At 34.3% G+C, this 26,341-nt stretch overlaps 1 protein-coding gene across 3 annotated transcripts in view; it reads left to right on the forward strand.

The window, feature by feature from the left end:
• The window catches only part of KCNQ3 (potassium voltage-gated channel subfamily Q member 3), a 431,416-nt gene that overhangs the window by 179,690 nt on the left and 225,385 nt on the right, over window positions 1-26,341 (forward strand). The gene's annotated exons all lie outside the window — the stretch shown is intronic.

Here is a 26,341-nt window from a genome sequence, read left to right on the forward strand (position 1 = left end):
TTGAGTTCAAATCTGGTCTCAGACACTTAACACTTCCTAGCTGTGTGATCCTGGGCAAGTCACTTAATCCCAATTGCCTCAGGGAAAAAAAAGCACATATAATCTTGAAGGGGATACTGTATTGACTATTATCATGTAATAGTATTTAAGGACGGTTTGTCTTAAATTAGTATGTTGAATGAATTAAGCAGCTATTCTAAGAAATGGGGCAGACTCCCTTAAGAACAAGGCAACTTCATGTTTATCTTTATTATATTTCCATCACTTAGTAGGCATACTAGGTGCTTAATAATTGCTTGTTGACTAGGGAAAGAACCAGGAAAGGTGTGAGTGTGGGATACTGGAAAATAAAGGATGTACCATAGTAGTAAATGTTTGATTTGTATACTTATTTTATATACCTATATACTTGAGATTGTATAAAAATTTCTCAGGTAAAAAAGGGTTACAAGTAGAAAAAAATTAAGAAGTCTTGCCTGGTGGAAGACTCTGGACCACCAAGGACACCTATAAAGGTTCTAGGCAACTTAGGGGGGAAGAAAGAATTAATTAAAAAAATTTAGACACTCTGGGGCAGGGGGGGGGGAGAGGGGAACATCCAGAGATAAATGTCTCTAATTTTGCCATTTTACCTACAGATTGCATCAACCATAGTATTCTTTTTGTGTTAGCAGCAAAAAAGGAAGAGTTTGCCCTCAATCATCCAAAATGAAAAAGTTAGTGATTTTCACCCTTTCCCCAATATTACTCATTAAATATTTCTCATCTGTGGTGTTTTCCTAAACCTTTACTGAATTTATTTGCATCTTCATCTTAAGCTACCTTTTGGGGGCAAACCTAATGAAACTGTGCCTCAATGGCTTGAGGAAGATAGTCTAAATTATACCTTAGAGTACAAGTTGGAGACTGGATAGTCTAAATTATTATAATACTAATATTCAGAAAATTAATATTAATTAGTATTAATAACTCAATTTTTTCACAAAGCAGAAAAATAATTGATTTATTTGTTTGTAATTAATTACATATCTAACAAGTTTTGAAATGATATTTGTTCTCAGATCTCCTGACGCAGATTCCAGGACTTCTGCTGCACTACATTAGGTCTAACTGGTTAGATTCTAAATTATGCAGAGTTCCCTGGAGTCCTATGCCTGAAGGATGATGTATAAGACTTGGGTAGTTCATTTTATGGAGTTTCTTTGGTTAAATTATTTGGATGAAAAACGTGACTGTTTTTGTCATTGAGGATGAGAAAGAAGATGATGATGAAGATAATATGACTAATAATTGAGGGAAAAATTGTTCCAGAGGGTAAATTGGGGAGTTTTTATGGGTAGTGACTTACTGAGGATTTGAAATATATCATAGAGATGATCCTGCTGCCAGCATCCTAGGTCAAAGTCCTTATGGCTTTGAAAGAAAGAACAATTCAATAGAAAAGAGCAATAGATTTGGGATTGAAGGACTTGGGATCAAATTCCACTTTTGTCACTTATTGCCAGTGTGACTTGGGCACATCATTTTTTTTTCTGGGCTTCACTTTCCATATCTGTAAAATGAAGTTGCATTAGATCAGAGTTTCTTAAATATTTCCACCTCTGACCTCTAAGAAATTTTCATATGACCCTAAGTATATAAGTGTATATAAAATCACTTGCTGATAATGTCATAATTTCATGACCGTCACATTCAGTTAAAAGACTCTATATGCGGTCACAACCCACAGTTTAAGAAGCTTTGGACTATATTACTTCTTTGTTGGTGACTATATTACTTTCTTTGGTGTTGACTGTTGTCAGTCAACAAACATTTATTAAGCTCTTACTATATGCTAAGCACTGGGGATACAAAGAAAGGCAAAAACATATTCCCTGTCTCCTCATGGAGGAGAAAACATGAAAATAACTATGTGAACACAATATATGAATGAGGGTAAGTGGAAAGTAGTATCAAAGAGAAGGCATGATGATTAGGGGAGGGACAAAAAAGGACTAGGAAAGACCTGCTATAGGTAAGATTTGAGCTAAGTGTTGAAGGAAGCCAGGAAGCAGAAGCAAGAAGAGAAAGACATATATGATTTTACACGTATAGCTTATGTCCAATTGTTTGTCTTCTCAATGAGGAGGAGGAAGAAAGGGGAGGGAGAAATTTTTGAACTAAAATTTTGAAAAACAATGATAATTTTTTTTACTTGTAACTGGAGGAAAATAAAACCTTAAATAAAAAAAAGACATGGATTGGGAGATGGAATCTTGCATTCTGGATACAGTAAGGTCAGTGTAGCTTGATGGTAAGGTAGAGTGTATGCACAAAGCATAGAAAGGCTGCAAAGGTAAGAGAACATCAGGTTGTGAAGGACTTTAAATGTTAAATGGATTATCTTATATTTGATCCTGGAGGTATAAAGGAGTCACATGAGTTTATTGAGAAAGGCAAGAGAGGTAATATGACCATACTGGTGTTTTTTTTAGGAAAATTATTTTAATAGCTGAATGGAGAATGGATTAGGATAAAATAGAGTGGCCAATCAGAAAAAATATTGCTATAGCTCAGGCTTGAGATAATAAGGTTCTAGACCAGAGTAAAAGTAGTATGAGTGGAGAGAAGGGGAGATAGAAACATAAGACAACAAGAGATTGGATATGTGAGCTGAATTTTAGTGAGGCATTGACTGAGACACTGAGCTTGTATCCGAGATCCCTTCTAGTTCTAGATCTATGAAACCTACAAGACTCTGTCTGAAGACCTCTTGACAGTTTTATGCCTCAGAAAATCTTTCAGGTGGGACCTTTAAGGAACAATCTTTCCTTGAAGTAGAGAGGTCGATGAAATAATCTTAGAGGAAGCATTTGAATCTTCCTTTTTATCATTTGCCCTTGTCCCACTTTGGTCCATCTCACCCAGCTCATTCCCAATGTCATTCCCAAGATAACTGCATATTCTTGCAAATTTAATTGCTTTGAAAATAATATTGTATATACTTTTGGGGGGAGGGAGCGTGAGTAAAAGATGGTAAAAGTCTGATGAGCATGAAATGAGTTTCTTGCTTGGCAAATGTTTTGCAAAATTTTGTTTCTAATTCTGTTTTTACTAAATTCTGCTCTGGCAGATCTGCTTTGGATGAGCTCTGCTTTTGAGGGTTCTCTTTCTGTAACATTCTAATGTGTGATAATAATGACATATTTAAATAGCATTGTGTAATTTATAAAGTGATTTAGGAAGAGCATACCCACCTGCTAGAAAGTTAGATGGAGGCAAGGCATTCCCTAGCCATTCCAATGTGGTGGTTGGGACCCTGCAAGAGAGGTAAAGTCTCTACTTTAACTCTTAACTAACCACACAAAGTAAGTGTGTTTTGGGGATAGTGTGTTATTGAAATAGGGCATAAAAATCTTGAATTTTAGTTTTGGGTTGCCATTGACCTTGGGAGAGATGACATCTTGGCAGAGATTTTAAGTCAATAGAGCTAATTTTGAATCCTGGCTCTGCTCCTTACTACCTATGGCATTTCCCCTGTGAGTCCCAGGCCCCTTATCTGTATTAATGATGGGTCTGGGTTAGATCACTTTATTTTGTGGTTTAAAAAAAAGCCTCTTTTGGCATTTCAGCAAAACCTATGAACCAATTCTCAGAGTATTTTTAAATGCATAAAGTAAAATACAAAGGAAACTAATTATGTTAAGATAAATATGAAATTTTTTCCTCTTCAATTTCATGGACCTTCTAAAGTGGAAAACCTCTGGGTTAAATAATATCTAAGGTCCCTTCTAGCTCTCAATGCTGCTCCTATGAATGATAGACACTAGAGTGATTCATCCCATTGAGTCACCTTTCACAGTCTCAATTTTCCACTCCTTGGTCAGGCAGCCTTTGAAGTTCTATAAGTTCCTAGTGCCCCGCTATGAGGCTGACATGACTTGAGCCTATTCTCTAGGCTTGGTATTAAGAAGCAATAGGGATGCTGTAATGCCTTTCCTTGTCAGTTTCCTCTCTAAATCTTCCCAGGTATTGTAGATTGTTCTGTTCCCACTGCTTCTGACAGAATGATTTCCATTTGTTTCTGAGAAGAAGTAAGGAGGATGGGAGATACAAATCACTAAATGGTCAGACTTCTACTGTATGTTAAGTGGCTGTGTAAATGCTATGCTCTCAACCAGGGCTTGGCGTCTCTTGGGCATCCTAATGAGAAATCATAACCCCTTAGGAGCCCCTGATATGCTGCGACATGATCATCTATTCAGGTGATAAATCCAGTATGTCCTGCATTGTGCATTAATGGACTATTGACTGGAACGTGAGACAAGTGTTACCAAAGGTTCAATTGATTCAGTAGCCCTTGGGGAATGACGAGTCTGCTATGCCAGGTGACCTATATACTAACCAGAAAATCTATTTTATGAGAGACATGCTGAGTCTGGCATGGGTTAATAGCTCCCTCTACAACTAACCGATTCAGTGATTTACAACATCTGATAAGTTAGATAAGGAGTCCTATCTATTTTGACCTCAGTTCAAACCTTGTATCTGTTATTTCCTAAGCTATAGCAGCTTGGATGAGTTATTTAATTACCTGGACTGCAATTTCCTTACCTCTAAATTTCTCAACTAGAAAATGAAAGGACTAGGTAAAATAGTCTCCATTTTTGCATTCTTGGTTCTATAATTCTATATTCTAGCTACATATATTCTGAAGTCCCGGCTAGATATAACATATCCCAACCATAGACCTCTGTCTACTTCTCATTTTACCTCTGTATTTCACTTAGTTTATCACAATTACCCTCTTTTTTCTATTTTTTCAAAAATAAAATTCTCAGAACTTACAAAGTTTCTATGTTGGCAACTAGAAAATCTCTATAGAATTTTACAGTATTAAGGCTAAAATTATTTTAAAAATCATCTGTCCTTGATTTTACCAATGATGAGACATATAAGTGAAGTAGCTTGCCTAATATCACATAGCAAGTTAATTAGCAGAATAATTGCGTCTAGAACCCTTGTCTCTTTACTCTGATTCAGTGTTCTTTACATTCTACCATCAAGCCTCAGTTTACTCATCCACCCAAAACAATAACTGCCTCTTCAGGATTGTGCTTTGTTTGAACTAAAATAACCCTTCAAGTTTATTGAAGCCACTGAGGCCCAGAGAAAGTGATGGCTGATAAAAGGTCTAACATAAATGAGAGAATTTTGGGCAACATACCAGAGTTTCTTGGAGATATTTGGCAAGCAGGCAGTTTTGGTGTTCCCATCAATCAAACTGTACAGTTAGCTACCTATTCTTCTTGTATGTCACAAGTCTTGAGCATGGTTTCACTGAAGGATGATAAGGAGACAGACTTCTTCCCTCATCTCTTTGTGCTCTTGACCTCATCAATCCTGGCAACTCATTATATAGTATTGCAAGGTCTTCCTCACTGAGCAGACATTACAGAATGCATCTGCATTGCAGCTGGGTTATTTTGAAGAAAACATTTGACAAAGTCTGTTGGTTGAATGAGCTGATAAGGGAAATTTTCTTGAAATGGCCATTTCCAGAAATCCTCATGGAAACATCCAGACATTTTGAAATGCCTTCTGTTCTAATCCTATGTACAATACTTATCAGAGTTCCTTGTACATAGTAGGTGTTTAATAAATGCTTGCTGATTTGACTTTTATGTATATAGTTATTTGCATATTATCTTATCTTGCTCAGTGAGAAAGACTTTGCAGGTGAAATCATGCTCAAGATTAGTGTAACATACAAGAATAGGTAGCTGACTGTACAGTGTGATTGATAGGACTTCCCCCCCCCCCATTCATTGTATTTTTGATGCCTAGCACAGAGTATTATATATACATATACATATGTATATATAATATATGTAAAATTTGTGCATATATATACATAAGCATATATGTATATATATGCACAAAATTTACATATATTATATATTTGTATAAATATATGTCTGTGTATGTGTATCTCTACACACATATATATGTATGTATGTGTATATGTATATGTATATATATATATATATATATGTTTGCTGACATTTTCTCAAAGGAAGAATACTAGAAAAAAGCTTGAAAGAGAAAGTGGTTTGAAAAGAGAGGCAGGTTTGGGAATATGATGATGAAACAGACCCTAGTCCTCTTGCCCAACACCTTCCTATTTCCATCCTCACTGTCACCAATCTATAGTTCAGAACCGCATCACTTTTTTGTCTGGATTATTGTAATAGTCAGTTAACAAATACCTATTAAAGTTTTATTATTGCCCAGCATTATAGTAATCACCTGATTTTTCTGCATCTGTAGTCTCTATTTTCTACAATATAGCCAAAGCTCAATATCTGAATAATTTTGCTAGAGAAAAGATCTGATTATGTCATTAATTTGCCTGATTAAAACCCTCCAATGGTTCCTCATTGCTTACAGAACCATCTAAACTCTTTAGCCTTACATAATTACAGCCCTGAGAAATCTGGCCTCATTTTACCTTGTAGCCTTATCTCATACCATTCTCTTTCACATAAAATGAGTACCAGAAAATTTGACTGCTTCATTGATTCATTTCAAAATATTGAATTAAGCATGTGCTGTATACAGCAATGTATAAATCATTGAAAAAGATAAAATATGTAGAGAAGATCCAATCCCTGCACTATCCGTGTGCAGTTCATATATAAAAAAAAAGCCAACCATCAAAAAACTGTATTTCACAATGTTAAATGGCAGATACCTCAGAGACATGTGAAGCTAAGTTTCGTAAAAGGAGAAAGGGAAGATGTTATTAGGGTGGCAAACATGAGAAAAGGATTCCCTGAAGATGTGGCATTTCATTATTTGCTACTAAAACAATAAAGTGACAGAGCATGGAATTAATAATGAGCACGGAAGCAAAGGAGTACAAGAAGGACAGAAGGAGAAAGGACTGAGTAAATAAGATCATAAATCTAGATATGATCATCTAGTTCATCTCTCCATTTTATAGTTGAGGAAATTGAGGTTCAGAGAGATTGGATTATTTGTCCAAAGTCATGCACATAGTAAACCTCAATGACAACTCTAGTCCTTTGACTCCAGTAATATCAGTCAAGGCAGGAGAGATCCCCACCTCCCCCAAAATGTCAAGCTTAGATTGAGTGAGAAAGGTAGTAGAGAAGAGCTTGGGATTTCTCCTTTGTAATTTAATATACGCACAGAATTAGAATGGTTAAGCTGAAGAGGATTTTAGAATTAAAGTGTCCAACTTACTCCCATTTTCCAGATGAAGAAATTGAAGTCCAGAAAGGTAAAGGAATTTGTTTCAGGTGACATATGCAATGAGCTAAGTTTTTGGAACCAGGCATTTTCACCCTTGTTTATGACATTTTCTCTTGCTATAATATTCATCTCCAACATATCCACCTTTAAAAACATCCCTTGCATCCTCCAAAATATTTTCTCTGATTCCCATCATTCAAAAATCATCTCTCTTATCTTAGAGCTTTCCAAGAATTGAGTATGAACGTCTCCTAGAACAAGGATATTCTTTTTTTTGGTATTACAAAAGAACAGATTTATTATAACATAATTTTCAAAATGTTTTAAATTTTAAAAAAATGGACCCTAAAATTTTTATCTAAGTATATAAGGATTTTTAAAAATAGTTTTTAATTACCAGATATATGCATGGGTAATTTTACAACATTGACAATTGCCAAACCTTTTGTTCTATTTTTTCCCCTCCTTCCCCTCCTCCCAGATGGCAGATTGATCAATACATGTTAAATATGTTAAAGTACAAATTAAATACAATATATGTCTACATGTCCAAACAGTTGTTTTGCTGTACAAAAAAAAAATCGGACTTTGAAATAGTGTACAATTAGCCTATGAAGGAAATAAAAAATGCAGGCGGACAAAAATAGAAGGATTGTGAATTCTATGTAGTGGTTCATAGTCCTTTCCCAGAGTTCTTTCTCTGGGTGTAGCTGGTTCAGTTCATTATTGCTCTATTGGAACTGATTTGGTTCATCTCATTGTTGAAGATGGCCACATCCATCAGAATTGATCATCATATAGTATTGTTGTTGAAGTATATAATGATCTCCTGGCCCTGCTCATTTCACTCAGCATCAGTTCATGTAAGTCTCCCCAGGCCTTTCTGAAATCATCCTGTTGGTCATTTCTTACAGAACAATAACATTCCATAATATTCATATACAACAATTTATTCAGCCATTCTCCAATTGACAGGCATCCACTTAGTTTCCAGTTTCTGGAGCGCTGCCACAAACACTCTTGCACATACTGGTCCCTTTCCCTTCTTTAAGATCTCTTTGGGATATAAGCCCAGTAGTAATACTGCTGGATCAAAGGGTATGCCCATTTGATAACTTTTTGAGCATAGTTCCAAATTGCTCTCCAGAATGTCTGGATGCATTTACAATTCCACCAAAAATGTATCAGTGTCCCTGTTTTCTCACATCCTCTCCAACATTGTGCATTATCTTTTCCTGTCACTCTAGCCAATCTGACAGGTGTGTAGTGGTATTTCAGAGATATCTTAATTTGCATTTTTCTGATTAATAATAACTTGGAGCATCTTTTCATACAGCTAGAAATAGTTTCAATTTCTATATCTGAGAATTGTCTGTTCATGTCCTTTGACCATTTATCAATTGGAGAATGGCTTGATTTCTTATAAGTTAGAGTCAATTCTCTATATATTTTGGAAATGAGGCCTTTATAGGAACGTTTGACTGCAAAAATGTTTTCCCAGTTTATTGTTTCCCTTCTAATCTGATCTGCATTAATTTTGTTTGTACAAAAACTTTTCAATTTGATATAATCAAAGTTTTCTACTTTGTGATCAATAATGACCTCTAGTTCTTCTTTGGACATAAATTCATTCCTCTTCCATAGGTCTGAGAGGTAAACTATCCTATGTTCCTCTAATTTATTTATAATATCATTCTTTATGCCTAGGTCATGAACTCATTTTGACCTGATTTTGGTGTACAGTGTTAAGTGTGGGTCAATGTCTAGTTAATGTCATATTAATTTCCAATTTTCCCAGCAATTTTTGTCAAACATTGAGTTCTTATTCCAAAAGCTGGGGTCCTTGGGTTTGTCAAACACTAGATTATTAAAGTTATTGATTATTTTGTGCTTTGGACTTAACCTATTCCACTAGTTTATTTCCAACTAGTCTATTTCTTAGCCAATACCAAATGGTTTTGGTAACCACTACTTTATAATATAATTTTAGATCCGGTATAACTAGGCTACCTATATTTGATTTTTTTTTCATTAATTCCCTTGAAATTCTTGACATTTTGTTTTTCTATATGAACTTTGCTATTTTTTTCTAGGTCATTAAAATAGTTTTTGGGAGTCTGATTGGTATAGCGCTAAATAAATAGATTACTTTAGGTAGTATTGTCATCTTTATTATATTTGCTCGCCCTATCCAAGAGCATTTAATACTTTTCCAATTGGTTAGATCAGACTTAATTTGTGTGGAAAGTGTTTTGTAGTTTTACTCATACAGTTTATGATTTTCCCTTAGCAGATAGATTCCTAAATATTTTATACTACAGGAAATTACTTTAAATGGAATTTCTCTTTGTAACTCTAACTGTTGAATTTTGTTAGTGACATATAAGAATGCTGATGATTTATATGGGTTTATTTTGTATCCTGCAACTTTGCTAAAGATGTGGATTATTTCTAATAGCTTTTTAGTAGAATCTTAGGAGTTCTCTAAGTATAACATCATATCATCAGCAAAGAGTGATAATTTGATTTCCTCATTACCTATTCTAATTCCTTTAATCTCTTTCTCCACTCTTATTGCCAAAGCTATCATTTCTAATACAATATTGAATAGTAATGGTGATAGTGGGCAACCTTGTTTCACTCCTGATCTTATTGGGAATGGTTGCAGTTTATCCCCATTACATATGATGCTTACTGATGGTTTTAAATAGATGTTACTGATTATTTTAAAGAAAAGTCCATTTATTCCTATACTCTCAAGTGTTTTTAATAGGAATGGATGTTGGATTTTATCAAATGCTTTTTCTGCATCTATTTAGATGATCATATTTTTTTTATAAATTTGGTTATTAATATGGCCAATTATACCTATAGTTTCCTTAATATTGAACCAGTTCTGCATTCCTGGTATAAATCCTACTTGATCATGATGTATTATCCTGGGGATGATTTTCTGTAGTCTTTTTGCTAATATCTTATTTAAGATTTTAGCCTCAATATTCATTAGGGAGATTGGTCTATAGTTTTCTTTCTTCATTTTCAACCTACCTGGTTTGGGTATCAGTACCATTCCTGGAACACAGATATTCTATTTTGAGTTATAAGTATTTGAATATATACATATACATATTCAAATACTTATAACTCAAAATACATTTTATATATATATATATATATATATATATATATATATATATATATATTATCTCTCCCATAAATTCCTTGAGATATTTCCCCTAATCATTTCTAATCTCATACATCTAAACACCCAGTGTAGGAACTTTTGTTCATAATAAATTCTTAATGAATATTTGTTGAATGCATAAATGAATCTGTAAGAGGAAAAGTAAAAAGGGAGAAGCATTATGATTATGTATAAATGATGTGAAACTGAGTAAATAATGCCCAGTCACTGATTTAATTGTACCAAGTTTTCTTCTGTTTCCTAGCAGTAAATTGAGTACATTAATTACTGAGTTAATATAATTATCTAAATGTGTAATGCAAAAAAAGGCCCAAGATCCCATGGTATATACAATATGTATTTTGAGCTCATTTTTTTCTCCTACATGGGGATGAGTCGTGCTAAGTCATGTCCTATTGCCACCACAGAACTGATCACATTTTGTAACCAATATCAGTGTAGGGGTGTGAGATAAATCAACTTGCTGTGTGTCTAATACTGTGCTGTGTGTTACATGATTCATACCTTTGAATCCATACCCTTATAATCTGTTCTAGCCCTTCCAGCTATACAAAAGAGCATATAATTAAGAAATAAGTTGGATGGCTCACATAATTGGAGTTCAGGGGAGATCACAGAAGGGAGAAATTATTTAGAATTGGAATATTTGGGGAAGGCTTAATGGAAGAGGTCAGACTTGAGTTGGGTCTTGAAGGTGAATATGATATGGAGAGGGGATAAAAGAGAATCAAGGTGCTATCGGCTGGGACACAAAATTAGTAATGGTGGGGAGGTTAGAAAAAAAACTGATATATATGGTAATGGGAGGGGCAGTGGGAGAAAAATGAAGTGATGGGATAAATCTGAATGGAATATGAGGTAAGTAGAGGGTCATCCCTTTAGTTAATAATACCTTACATTAAACAGTGGATTGGGCTCCCAATCCTAGAAGATTTTCAATACCAGGCTAAGAAGTTTAAATTGGACACACTAGAATCTAGAAATCCATTATAGATTTTTAACTATAGAGGAATGATAAATTAAAAGTGCATGTATATATATTCACATCTATGAGCTTTCATAAGAGTTTCATACATCTTTAGGATTTGGGAAATAAACAGCTTTTTATTTCAACATTTTAGCTATTGGGGAATAAATAAATCTGGTTAAAGATCTTTTACATAGGTATATTCCAGGGTTACTAACCTGGGGCATTGTCTCCATCCCTTTATCACAGTTGTCTTTGATTATTTATTAAATCCAGTTTTGGATTCCCAGAAACAGAATTAAATACAATTCTGCAGTGAAAAGAGCCCTCCTGCATTTTTGAATTTGCAAATATGGGTTTGAGTTTGGGCTCTGCTATTTGCTAATCCACCTTAGTGATATTAGGCTCTTAATTTCTCTGGGTATCAGTTTCCTTACTGGTTGGATTACATTTTGAAAGTATCTTCTGGTTCTACAGCCTGTAGAGTAAGTTTCTGTGTGAATATGGTGGCTTATACAGAGTTTTGAAGGTCAAAATGCTGTATTGGAAACAACTTGTTTGATGATGAAGCTGGTTGATGAATGGGAAATAATAGATACGACCAGTATTGACTTTTAGTGATGTCTTGCCTGAGACACGCATCAATAACTTGGGAAAATATGGTTTTGATGTGACAACTCTTAGCTTGTGCAAAAATAGTTGAATGATTATATTCATTTATTCTTCTAGTCATGTACTCAAAGAAGACATATTGAATGGATAGCTACTAGATACAATTGAACTGTTAGGTAGCAAGGAAAAGCAATGGAATATAAAATACAATTCTTTTTCACTAGAAACTTAAAGGTTTTTTAAAGAGTTAAGGCATTTGTAGATGAAATAGAAAAAAAGGAAGAGCAATAAGAGGGTAAGAAGAAAAAACAAGAAGACAGTAAAAAAATTAGAAGCAGGGAGAAAGAAAGCTTTGGAACGTAATTCGGAGATTTTGGATGATGCTTAAGGTATCAGGTCTTTATTTTGATAAGATTTAATTCACACAAGGAAAGGCTTAAAAACTAAGGAATGTAGGGAAATAGGTGACAGGAACATTAAGAAAATGATTCAATTAAGATTGTCATTGGACCTCAGATATACATAGTCAGATTTGGCACAGAGGAGAAGGAAAAATATTCATTGATACTCCAGTGGAGATACAATGTTCCTTGACCTTGAGATAATCAGATTTCTTGTTCTTCATAATTCTTCCTAATTCATGTGGCATATATCTGAGGTCTTGTCTTCTCCATACTAGGGAAAATTGTTAGACTTAGCACTAGAATAGCAAACTGAAACCTATCTGCCTCTTCTACTCAAATAGTCGACTAGAATCTCTAAACCAAGTCAGCAGGCTGACAACACATTGAAACAGCAAAGCATAAGAGGACTTCCTGAGAAAAGAAAAAAGTCAGGTTTTAGAGGAGAGATCAGTATCTCACTAAAGCATATTTGATTGGCATGGATGATGTCAGTGGTTTTGAAATGATGAAGAGTAGTTAACAAGACTCCTCTGTGCATGATGAGACATAGAGATTTTCAGGCATGGGAGATTTCAGAAAAGAGCAAGAGGAAGGTGTGGGCTAGGCAGAAGAAAGAAATGGGATCTAGAACAGGGGCAACCTTTCCTAACAAAGACTAAGCTCCCACCATAGTGGCTTGAAACAAATCTTGAAACAAAGTACAAACTTTGTGATGTGATTTCCTTGACTCCATGTTGGACTTCTTTGAATTTTTAAGTCCACTGCAAAAGATGCCTTTGCTACTTGCCATCAAACATTGAGATTTAGTGGCTTCCTTGAAATTTGCTTTGACTTTATATTGACTTTTCTCTTTCTTCAAAGCTCAGCTCAAATGTCATCTTTTATGGAGGCTCTCCCTGGTTACCCCTATATGCCACTACCTCTGCCTGCCCCTCAATGTGATTTTATCCATTTTATGTATCTTGTATGTGCCTGGTTATGTATGTGTTGCTTCTCCCATTGAAATGCAGGTATTTTGAGTGTGGGATCTTTTTCATTTTTTCATTTCTTTAATATTCCTAGTACTTAGCACAATGCATAGAGTGTTTAATAAATATTGATTAGTTGGTTCTCAGATCAGTGTTTAGAATCTATTTCTTTTTCTTCAGAAGGTTACTTCCTTCAGTCCATCACTGTTAATTGTCCCTAATCACTAAGAGTCAGGCTCTATCTCCAACTAATAGTTCATATTTCAATAAGATTAACTCACCTTCAAAGTAAGTAACCCAGCCCTGATTCCTCATCTCAGACAAAGGCCTAAGACATTTGTTTCTTTCATGGCTTCAAGAAGAAATTACATGGCTACTTTTTGGGTATGTTATGGAAGGTAACCCTTTCATTTATGGGTTGGTGGCCTAACTCTTCTCCAAAAATGGAAAGTTCCCAGTTCAGCAGAGGGCCAATCCAACTATTTCTATAACATTGAAGTCTAAAAGAGTTTAACTACAAGGACAAGTATATGTCCTAGGCATATACTTAATATATTATTATAGATGAAAGGCACACTTGAAATTATAGGATGATAGATTTAAGGGTAGAAGGTACCCTCAGATATCATTTAGTCCACCCCTATCACTTTAAAGATAAGGACAGAGAAGTCCAGAGAGATTGTGATATAGTGAAAAGAAGTTTGATAAAAACCCAAGTGATATGATACAAAACCAGTGTTCTTGCCTCTGAACCCTCATGTTTCAGCCAATCTTCTCATTTTCAAATTAGTGATTTAAATTTCCTATTAGAGAGTAAGCTCCTTAGGGGCAGGCACTGTCTTTTTTTTTTCTTTTTGTTTTCCCAGAGTATAGTCCAATGCTGGACACATATAGGATATTTATTGATGTGAACTGAATTTTCAAATAGGGAAAACTGAGACCAAGAAAGAAAAGTGATATAACCAAGACCTTATATAGTCAGTGACAGAGGTGGATCTCAAGCGTGGTCCTATTATTCTTACTCCAAGTCCACCACATCACAGTCTACTGATAATGAATAATGCAATATCCAGTTCCTTGAAGTTTTGTTGTCTCTTAAACTTTTCCCATAATCCTTTCTAATGGCTAATTCAATTTCAATTTTCTAAAGGCAGGTTAAAGTTTAGATTTACACTAAAAATAAAAATTATCAGAATTTATACATGACATTTCTTTGGTAGAAATGAAAAAGTGGAAATGATGTTTCTCTAGTTAATTACAACAAAAAGTCATAAAGACTCATATATAAGTGAATTGAATCTCTCAAAAATTATTTCAGATGAATGTGAGATATTTTACATCAGAATTAAATCATCCATTAACTGTGGAAGATAATTTTAATTAAATTCCATAAGTACTTTAATATGTACCTACTATATAATAATAATAGTTCAACTAGTAAGAGTAAAGTCAAGATTGTAACTCAGGCTTTCCATGACTTCAAATCTACCATTCTACGTCTAGGGCATTCAAAGATGTCAAATTTTAGAGGCCTGTGAAATTCTGGGGACCAGATTAAAATGTAATTAGGAAATGTTTAACAAATAGATAAAAATATAATGTAATGTTGATAATGTTAATTTGTGGTTTTCTAAGTCAATATGCTTTGAATTTAATACTATTGGTATAGTCAATATTCCCCTTATGCAATTTTACAGAATCATAAATTCACAGAATTTGAGGGACCTCAGCAGTCATCTAGTGTAATCCATAGCTGCACAAGGATTTCCATTACATGACTGACAAAATAGTCCATACCATCTTTGCTGGAAGACCTCCAATGAGTGGGAACCAGATATACAATGGCTGCTCATTCCATTTTGGGGCAACTGTAATTGTTAATTTTTTTTTCCTTCCAAAGAGCTAAATTTGCCTCTTTCAAACTTTCACCCACTGCTCCTGACACTGCACTCTAGGGTTGATTGTGTTATTAAATTCCAAAATTAGTATTTGTAGTCCTCCACAATGTGGCCCCCACTTGCCCTTTTAGACTTATTTAATATTACCCAAATTCACACATTCATTGTTCCAATCAAGCTGCCCTCCTTGTTATTTCTCATGTAATAAATTTCCTCTTCCACATCTGGGCCTTCCCATAGACAATCCTATATTTCTATAATGTACTCCATTTTCACCTTTTATAAGCTCTAACTTCATTTAAAGCACAGCTCAAGTGCTTTCACTTTTATAAAACCTCTTTTGATCACTCCAGTCATTGGAGCTCTCTTTCTCTTGAAATTACTTTGCAGATATTTGGCATTTGGTGGTTGTATATGTGTTTCCCATATTCCCATCCAGGAAGAATATAATTTTCTCGATGACAAAGAGATTATACTTCATAATTTTGTAATTGCTTCATATTGTTTTTTATATTTCTCAATATCTAAATGCAGCATCTTGCACCTAGTAGGTATCTGGAGTTGGGGTGGGGATGAATTGAATATATTTTATAAACTCAGCTTGCATTAATTGCAGCTCTATCACATATTGAAGTAATGGGGCAATTTGAAAGATGTGGTACAGTAGAAAGAAAGCTGTCCGAAGTTCAACTGTGACACACACTGGCTATGAGTCCTTATCATTTAATTTCTTAAGATCTCAGGTGACTTTAAGATTCTAAGTTGCAGCCAAGAGGCCATGTTACATTGATGGAAGTTTTCTCTATCCAGGAGTCCTCTCCCTCTCCCTAAAATGAATCATACCCACTCACTTCTACTTCCTTAATCCCATAGAACCAGTAAGAGTATTTGAAACTCTGAAAACAGTTCATTTTCTGGCTGCCCCTTCAGCCTGGGCAAAACACAGGAGATATACTTCCAGCAAAAATTCTTTACTGACAGCCCAACAGAGAAGATAGATTGTTTTTTTTTTTTTTTTTCTTACCCTGAGCTGATTCTGCAAGGCTAGTCTTTGTCGTGATTACTCAGACTTCATATCCATCTCGACTCAGCACTCACTCCAGATGCAGCCCACGCTTCATGGTCTGTGGATGAGCAAACACAATTTCATTGGGCATGGATAGCTAACCCAGAAATCTTGAAGGGACTTTGGGATAAATGGCGTGTGTCAGCTTCATCCTTCTCCAGCTCTCTGAAGCCTGAAATGGGACAGTTTGACATTAGCTCAGCCCATCCAGATCAGGCTTTTTCTTTTTATCAGGGTCATAAAAGCACAGAATCAGATGATGAAAAAAGCAGGATTTTTTAATCAGAAGACTCTGCTTCAAATTCTGTATGTCTGACCTTGAGCCAATCACTTTTCTATTTCTTCCTTCACTTGCCTCACTAACATGAATGAATTGGAGATAATCTCTTGAGGCTTTCACCTGCATTTTGAGTTAGAAGTAATTCAAGAGAACATCTAGTTTAACTACTGATGTAGCAAAGGAATCCCTTAATAGGAAGCTAGTAATATGGGCAACTATGTGCACAGTAGACAGAGTGTAGAAACTGGAATCAAGAAGACTCATCTTCCTGAGTTCAAATGTGACTTAAGATACTTACTAGCCATGTGACTGAAAAATTCACATAACCCTATTTGCTTTAGTTTCTTTATCTGTAAAATGAGGTGGAAAAGGAAATAGTAAACAACTACAGTATATTTGCCAAGGAAATTCCAAATTGGGGTCACAGAAAGTTAGATGCGACTAAAAAATGGTAAAACAACCACAAATGTAATACAATGGTTAAAGCATGGGACCTACATCAGGAAAGCCTTAGTCTAAATCCTGCTTCAGACAATTGGTAGCAGTGTGACTCAGTTCAAGTCATTTAACCTCTGTCAACCTCAGTTTCCTCATCTATAAAAACATAACACTAATAGTACCTCCTTTCTAAAGCTGTGAGGATAAAGTGAGTTTAACATACTATGATTGTTTTGCAAACTTTAAAGTAGTGGTCCTCAAACTTTTTATTTTTTATTTATTTATTTTTTACTTTTTTAAAATTAATTTTTATAATTATAACATTTTCTTTGACAGTACATATGCATAAGTAAATTTTTTTTACAACATTATCCCTTGTACTCCCTTCTGTTCCGAGTTTTTCCCCTCCTTCCCTCCACCCCCCCTAGATGGCAGGCATTCCTATACATATTAAATATCTTATAATATATCCTAGGTACAATATATATGTGCAGAACCGAATTTTTTGTTGTTGTTGTTGCAAAGGAAGGATTGTATTCCCAAGGTAAAAATGATCTGGGAAGAGAAACAAAACAAAACAAAACAAAACAAACAAACAAACAAACAACAACAACAACAACTAAAAACAATGCTCTCAGTTTACACTCATTTCCCAGTGTTCCTTCTCTGGGTATAGCTGATTCTGTCCATCATTGATCAATTGGAATTGGATTAGCTCTTCTCTATGTTGAAGATATCCATTTCCATCAGAATACATCCTCATACAGTATCATTGTTGAAGTGTATAATGATCCCCTAGTTCTGCTCATTTCACTCAGCATCAGTTGATGTGAGTCTCTCCAAGCCTCTCTGTATTTCTCCTGTTGGTCATTTCTTACAGAACAATAATATTCCATAACATTCATATACCATAATTTACCCAACCATTCTCCAATTGATGGACATCCATTCATTTTCCAGTTTCAAGCCACTATGAAAAGGGCTACCACAAACATTTTGGCATATACAGGTCCCTTTCCCTTCTCTAGTAGTTCCTTGGGGTATAAGCCCAGTAGTAGTATGGCTGGGTCAAAGGGTATGCACATTTTGATAACTTTTTGGGCATAATTCCAGATTGCTCTCCAGAATGGTTGGATCCTTTCATAACTCCACCAACAATGCATCAGTGTCCCAGTTTTCCCACAGCACCTCCAACATTCATCATTATTTGTTCCTGTCATCTTAGCCAATCTGACAGGTGTGTAATGATATCTCAGAGTTGTCTTAATTTGCATTTCTCTGATCAATAGTGATTTGGAACACTCTTTCATATGAGTGGAAATAGTTTTAATTTCATCGTCTGAAAATTGTCTGTTCATATCCTTTGACCATTTATCAATTGGAGAATGGCTTGATTTCTTATAAATTAAAGTCAATTCTCTGTATATTTTGGAGATGAGGCCTTTATCAGAACCTTTAACTGTAAAAATGTTTTCCCAATGTGTTACTTCCCTTCTAATCTTGTTTGCATTAGTTTTGTTTGTGCAGAAACTTTTTAATTTGGTGTAATCAAAATTTTCTATTTTGTGATCAATAATGGTCTCTAGTTCTCCCTTGGACACAAACTCCTTTCTCCTCCACAAGTCCGAGAGGTAAACCATCCTATGTTCCTCCAATTTATTTATGATTTCGTTCTTTATGCCTAAATCTTGGACCCGTTTTGATCTTATCTTAGTATGTGGTGTTAAATGTGGGTCCATGCCTAGTTTCTGCCATACTAATTTCCAGTTTTCCCAGCAGTTTTTGTCAAATAATGAATTCTTATCCCAAAAGTTGGGATCTTTGGGTTTGTCAAACACTAGATTGCCATTATTATTCACTATCTTGCCCTATGAACCTAACCTATGCCACTGATCAACTAATCTATTTCTTAGCTAATACCAAATTGTTTTGGTGACTGTTGCTTTATAATACAGTTCTAGATCAGGTACAGCTAGACCACCTTCATTTATTTTTTTTTTTCATTACTTCCCTTGAAATTCTTGACCTTTTGTTGTTCCATATTAATTCTGTTGTTATTTTTTCTAGGTCATTAAAATAGTTTCTTGGGAGTCTGATTGGTATAGCACTAAATAAATAGATTAGTTTAGGGCCTCAAACTTTTTAAATAGGAGGCAAGTTCACTGTCCCTCAGACTGTTGGAGGGCCGGACTATAGTAAAAACAAAAACTCACACTCTGTCTCCATCCCTCAGCCTATTTACCATAACCCAGTGGGCCACATAAATGCACTCAGCGAACTGCATCTGGCCCGTGGGCTGTAGTTTGAGAACCCCTGCTTTAAAGTACTATAAAAATACTAGCTATTTTAATGATAATAATGATGATGATGATGATGATGATAATGATTCCTTAAATATATTCAAGTCATTGTTTGAATAGTGCCAGTTTCAGGAAGTTGTATGTTCAGCTTTTAAAAAATTAATATTACAAATATTAACTATTAATTAAAACTGACAAATTTTGAGATACTTAATTCATTAAAAATAACAAATAAATTATATATGAACAAATCAATTATATATCAACATGTTTTAGAAGATAAAATCAATATATTTTCTAAAACAAAAAACAATTGAGAAGTGATTTTTTTTTGCAAATTTCTTTAATTTCTAGCTTAAGAGCTTGTCATATCTATTTTTACATTTTATCAGTTACTATATTGTTTGATTAAAGTATATGAAGAAAATGTGACTTCATACAAATATTTAGTTGGAAAAGAAAGTTGAATTTAAAAAGATAATAATGTCTTATTATTATAAAATAGTTTTGATCCTTCAGACCCTCAGAAAATGGGTTTGGGGAACTTCTAGGAATCTATAGACCATATTTGGAAAACTACTGTTTTCTTGTTAGACATCTTGAATTGTACTAGAAAATGCCTTGAACTTGAATTGAGAAGAACTGGATTTGACCCCTGGGTGTATCAGCTGTGATCATTGTGACCATAATCCAATAGTTAACTATCTGAGCCTCAGTTCTTTATCTAGAAAATGGAAATAATAATATTTTCATCACTAATCTCAAGGTTATTGTGAAGAAAATATTTTATAAATCGTAACATTATGTAAATATGAGCTGTTGCTATCATTACCTTTCCTTATGTTGAAATGAAATTTGCCTCTCTCTAATTTCCATCCAAGATAATAGTTCTGCCCAGATGGATGGCAATGAAAATCATTGTCTAATCTCTGAAATGACACAAAAAGGAGATCTAAGTTCTATCGATGATAACCTAAGTTATATTAAAGAATAGTCCTTTACTCTTATGTAAAAACGAGAAAGTGATCTTCAAATATTTTGATCTCAGGACCCTTTTGTATTCTTAAAAATTACTGAGAACATCCAACAAAGAGTTTTCTGAATATTCAGCTTATATCTATAAATATTAATTGTATTAAAAATTAAACTGATAAATTTTAAGTTATTTAATTCATTTAAAATAGCAAACCAATTACATATTGACATATATAACATTTTTTTATAAAAATAAAATCAATTTATTTTCCAAAAAATGAGATTGACAGTGTTTATTAATTTGAGTTAATATATGAGAACTTTTTTCATGTTTTCTTTGTTTTTATGGATAATAGTTACCTTGGAAACTGCTAGTAAATTTCTATGGCTTTCACAGTCAGTATTGACTGTGGAAGTATTTGAAATTGGAAGGGATCTTATAAGTTAGCTAGTATAATTCTCTCCTTTTACAGAGGAGGCAGTCCAAGGTCTCAGAAATGAAATTATATGCCCTAGAACACACAAGTATTATATGACAGAACTGATATTTGAACCCAGAACTTCTAATTTTTTCCAGATAGTTGATAGTTACCTTTTATTCCTGAGCTCTCTCTTGGATCACAAGTTTTATGATTTTTGTGATCAAAGACAGCCAGAAAAGGGAGACTTCAATAAGAAAGAGAAAAGATGGGCCAAGTCCCTTCCAAGTCTTCATTTTTGTGTCAGCTCCAGTCCTCTCACCCTTTTCTGTTGATAATACATACAGAGGCATTTCAGGTTATTCTCAATAGACATTCAATTATATTTCTTCTTTGAATTCAGCCTGTTTTGTATAGGATTCCTCCAAAATCAAAATTCATCATTTTTATTCTGATTGATTATTCTGATTATAAAGCAGAAAATCCATGGTACCACCTTCTCTTTCCTTCCCAAACCTAGTCTTACTCTTAGGCCTCTGATGACCTAAGGCAAGGTGTTACCTTCCCCAAGATTTCAGATTATTTTGAGATAAATTCTTTGCAAATCTGTAAGTGAGTAAGTGTGAATTCTTGGTTTTATGCACTTGGTTCTAAGGGCAAAGTCCAAAGAATAATAATATATATCCCCTGACATCCAGAAGCTTAATTCATTATTGGAAATAACTGAGGATAAATAAATTAATAGATAGAAAGACAGATACATATATATATAGATATAGATATATTTATAGGTATAGATACACACACATATAGATAGATAGATAGGTAGATAGATAGATATAGATATAGATATAAACTAATACAAATAGGAGTATAGACCCCTGACAAATTTTGTTTATTTTCCACACTTTGTTGATTTATATAGATATAAAGAGATATTACCAGCTAAAGAAATGATTGTTTCCAGTAAAGGCAAAAAGGAAGCTGTGATCCATTAAAGCTTCCTGGGGGAAATGTTGGAGCTGAACTTTGATGGCTTAGTAAGACATCAAACAGCATAAATGAAAAAAAGGTATGGTGGAAGGGGAAAAAAAGAGGACACTGAAGAAATGGACACATTTCTCCAGATGTGGTCTGTTTGTACCTTTCTAAAATCCAGCTGAAGAACTAATCTCAGACTCCTATGGTTATTTTCCTATTCCTATGGTTATAAATGGATATTTTCTTCTCTTTGTTATAAGTGTGCTTCCTCTCACTCATCTAGTGATACCAGGGTCTATATATCCTGGGGAGCAGGAAAAATAGATTTCTTGAAAAAACCAATTCATCCCTATTTGTGTGAGGTTTGCTGACTGCTTCAGAGCAAAGTACTTAGGTACATGGGTCATATCAAGTGTCTAGAAACAGAGGGATCTAGGCCAGGGAACACTCTGCCCTGAATCTTTCTTTCTTTCCTTTTTTTTCCTTTAAGGGAAAATACTAAGTAGGACAGAAGCAATGAATAGAATCATTGCAGATTGTTCTCACACAAGACACCACTAACTGTGCCTTGTGAGACAATTTATTAATTATATTAACTCACAATCACAAAGTGTTTTAAGGTTTACAAAATATTTTTAACTGTAAATCTGTGAGTGAAGAAGTGAAAATATTATTATACCCATTCTAGAGATGAGATGAGAAAATTGAGTACATAAAGTTTGAGAGTCTTACCCACAGCCATAGAGCAAGTAAATATCAAAGCTGGGAACAATTTAGACAATTTAACTCCAAACTTAGGTGCTCTGATGAGCTTAATAATTATTTATTTTTTCTATTAACAAACATTTATTTTCTGTAGTTCCTAATTCTTGACACTTCACTGGGGGCCCATGTATTGATTTGATATTGTTTGGCCTAGGAATTTTTTCATTAATTTTTTAAAATTTTTGAGAATTTATTTTCTTTCCTTATATCTTCCCCTATTCTTTTTTTCATTAATTTTTTTAAATTTTTGAGAATTTATTTTCTTTCTTTATATCTTCCCCTATTCATCCCCCCACAAGAAACAAAAAATAACAAAAAGAAAACAAAATCTTTATAACAAATATGCATAATGAGGCAAAATAAATGCCTTCATTACCCATATCCAAAATGTGTCTCATCCTGTATATTTAATCCAGTATCATTCTATTAGGAGGTGTATATCATGTTTTCTCATTGGTCCCCTAGAATCATGGTTGATCTTTGTGTTAATCAGGGTTCTTAGGACTTTAAAAGTTGTTTGTCTTTGTAAGATTATTTTTTAAATTTTAAATTTTTGCAATTTTGTTATTCTATTTTTTGGGGAATTTTGTTGTTATTATAAATTATTCTGCTTCTGCTCCCTTCACTCTGTATCCATTTATGCTAGTCTTCCCAGGTTTCTCTAAACCCATACCCTTTATCATTTTTCATGGCACAGTAGCATTCCATTATATTTTTATGCCATAATTTGTTCTGCCATCCTTCAACTGATGAGCACCCTTTTAGTTTCCAGTTCTTTTCTACTACACAAAGACACTTTCAGAATGAGCTATGTTATCCATCCAATATATTATTTTCTCTTTTTATCCCTCCCTTTATTTCTGCCCAATTATCTTCCTCCATGATATCTTTGAATTTTTGCATATTTCAATGATGGACTATCTTCTTGCTGTATGATGCTACCCTGACACACTGTCCATTGAATACTCTTCTGTTTTAAAAAAAGGGGCTAATCTAATGAAAACTTGGGTCACAGCTGACTAACTCTCAGAAATTTTTATAAGATCATAGTCTTCTTCTTGAATTCAACTTTTTTATTCATTCCACATGCTTATACATTTAATGGAGAGAAATCCAAATCTGCCAACATAATTTCTGTCCATTCGCCACTATCTTTACCTAAAAGCTCTCATGTGATTCTTCCTATCAAAGGGGAATGGTACTGTAATGGAAAGTTCACCGGACCTAGGGCCTGGAGAATACTTATTTTTAGTTGACAACAAGGTAAAAAAACTATCTGCCATTAATCCTTTTGGTGTGCACCCCAGGATTTTAAGAGGGTCTATAAACTTGTTTCAAGAAGGAAAATACACCACTTGTTACACTAAACTTTAATTGGTATTTAGAATTTCCTTTAATTATGAATATAGTCAATAAACCATGTTTTCCAAGAATGGACTTATAGCTTTCTTCAGATTGTCAATAGGGACTATGATACAATTAAAAAAAAAACTGCTGTTTGGAAGATTATTTTCAATTATATTCAGGTAGTATCATTTGTTTACTCAAAAATTTCGAAGTATTAGTTTCCAGAGAGATTTTTATTTTTGCCCAAGGGAAGGGAACTACAACCTGTTAAAAGACAGTAGAAATTAATGGACCTTGAGGAGTAGTAAGCCAAAAGAATTATTAAGGGAGGAAGTTGATCCAAGATAAAATTTAAGTAAACCTAACAGTTTTTATCAAGGTCAAAGATAGAAGTCCACATGTCCTGCTCAGTGATGTACTGTCATAAAAATTAATCCTGGGAGGGATCTTCAAGATCATCTTTTCTTTTAGTTTCATTTTGTAGATGAGAAAACAATTCCACAATGATGGATTTATCCAAAGTTACATTGTTAATATATAGCCTAGCCACAGTTTGAACCCAGTTGCCATGGCTCAAAACTTTCTATTACATTCAATCAATAGGCTTAGTTAGGAAATTCTACCATAAATCTGAGAGCAAAATAATTTCAAAAATGGAAATGAATAGCGTAAGGAAGCCTATATGTGGCAAGGTCAGAAAATCAGCACAAAGAAATGGAAATACTAGAGTTGTAAATTATGAGATTCTTGAGAACTATTATTTGATTTTCTTTGTATCTTCAGTATACTAAATAGCAGGCTTTTTATATTTTTGACTGACTGACTGATTAGCAATTAATCAATACCAGATAAAGTATATTTAAGGTCAATGCAGTTTAATAATGCCCCCTCCTATTCAGCTGTGAGCCAAACAACCTATTCCTTTTCTCTTCTTTTTAACAGATAAGGAAACTGAGGCCCAGAGAACTAAAGATATTCATTCACAACCATACTTTAATTCCTACTTCTCCCACTACAGCGGGCTGTTTCTATTCAGTATCCCCTTTCCCTTCTATTTTTCAGCAGTTATCCAAATGCTTCCATATTCTTCTCTACTCTGCACTTGAATCCTGACATCATCTGCCTTACACTACTCTCTTATCTTATTCAGAGCTTGTTTGTCCATATCTGTTTGCATACCGTCTCCTCCTTTACACTATAAGCTATCTTTTACCTTTTTTGTATCCCCAGTACTTAAAACACTACTTGGCACATGGTAAGTAATCCATTAGGGATTATCCTCTTGCTATATGATGCTACTCTTACCCACCAACCAGAGTACTTTTCTGTTTGAAGACTGCCTGCCTGGTTCATAACTCTTCAGAGCTTTCTCCTTTCCTTTCCAAGCCCTAATCTGATCAATAAAACCATATTGTGTTAGTCATTTTTAGTGACCTACTGTGGGATACCTTCTAATTAAGAAAGCTGAATTTGATCATAGCAGCTTAGATTGAGAGCTAAAAGGGATCTCAGGGATCATGTAATTCAACCCAGTCATTTTCTCATGTGATGAGACTGAGACAGACAGATTAAGTGACTATACCCAGTGTCACACAGGTAATAAAAGAGCTCAGCCCAGGCTCAATCTCAAAGGCTCTCATTCCACACCAATACTTACTTTTTATGGAAGCGTGCCTCTTCCTTTAAAGGAAGCTTGCACAGGTTTAGCATGATGCCTTATCCAAAGGAAGAAGGCAAATTCTGTAGCTCTTGATTTAGATTCTGTAGATACCAATTAAAAGTCTAGCTTCATCACATCCTAATAATGTTTCATGTTTGTATTACACTTTGATATTTACAAAGTACTTTCCTAACAACAGGTGAAGTAGATAGTGCAGGAGTTATTTATTCCCATTTTACAGGTGAAAAGTAAGGCTCAGAGGAGTACAATGACTTGTCCCAAAGATAGTAAATAGGATTTGGATTCATGTCTCTTAACTTTGAATCTCAACATTTTCCCTCTGTGCCACATTGTTGTTCAATTCAATTTTTATAAAATAAAGTATAATAAAGGGATGAAAGGGATATACAGTGCTATGAAATCAAAGAAATGATGGAGAATTGGGAAACTTAGATTCTACTGATGGCTTTACCTTTAATCAATCTCTCTCTCTCTCTCTCTCTCTCTCTCTCTCTCTCTCTCTCTCTCTCTCTCTCTCTCTCTCACACACACACACACACACACACACACACACACACACACACCTCCCAGTGATGGTGAAAACCAGTTGTCAAAATTCTTTGCTTCTTTCCAAATGCTTGGCTATATACCTATTGAATTGTCTTTAGACCCCTTCTCAAAGCTTTATCCAGTGCCTAATATATAGCAGGTTCATAAGAAATTCTTATGATCTGTGGGTCAAAAATACATAGTAGAAGGTTGCTGAATACCTGGAAAGTCCTGGGTAAAAATAATCTAG

This window comes from Sminthopsis crassicaudata, chromosome 1, assembly GCF_048593235.1.
Source record: "Sminthopsis crassicaudata isolate SCR6 chromosome 1, ASM4859323v1, whole genome shotgun sequence".
Classification (NCBI taxonomy): Eukaryota; Metazoa; Chordata; class Mammalia; order Dasyuromorphia; family Dasyuridae; genus Sminthopsis; species Sminthopsis crassicaudata.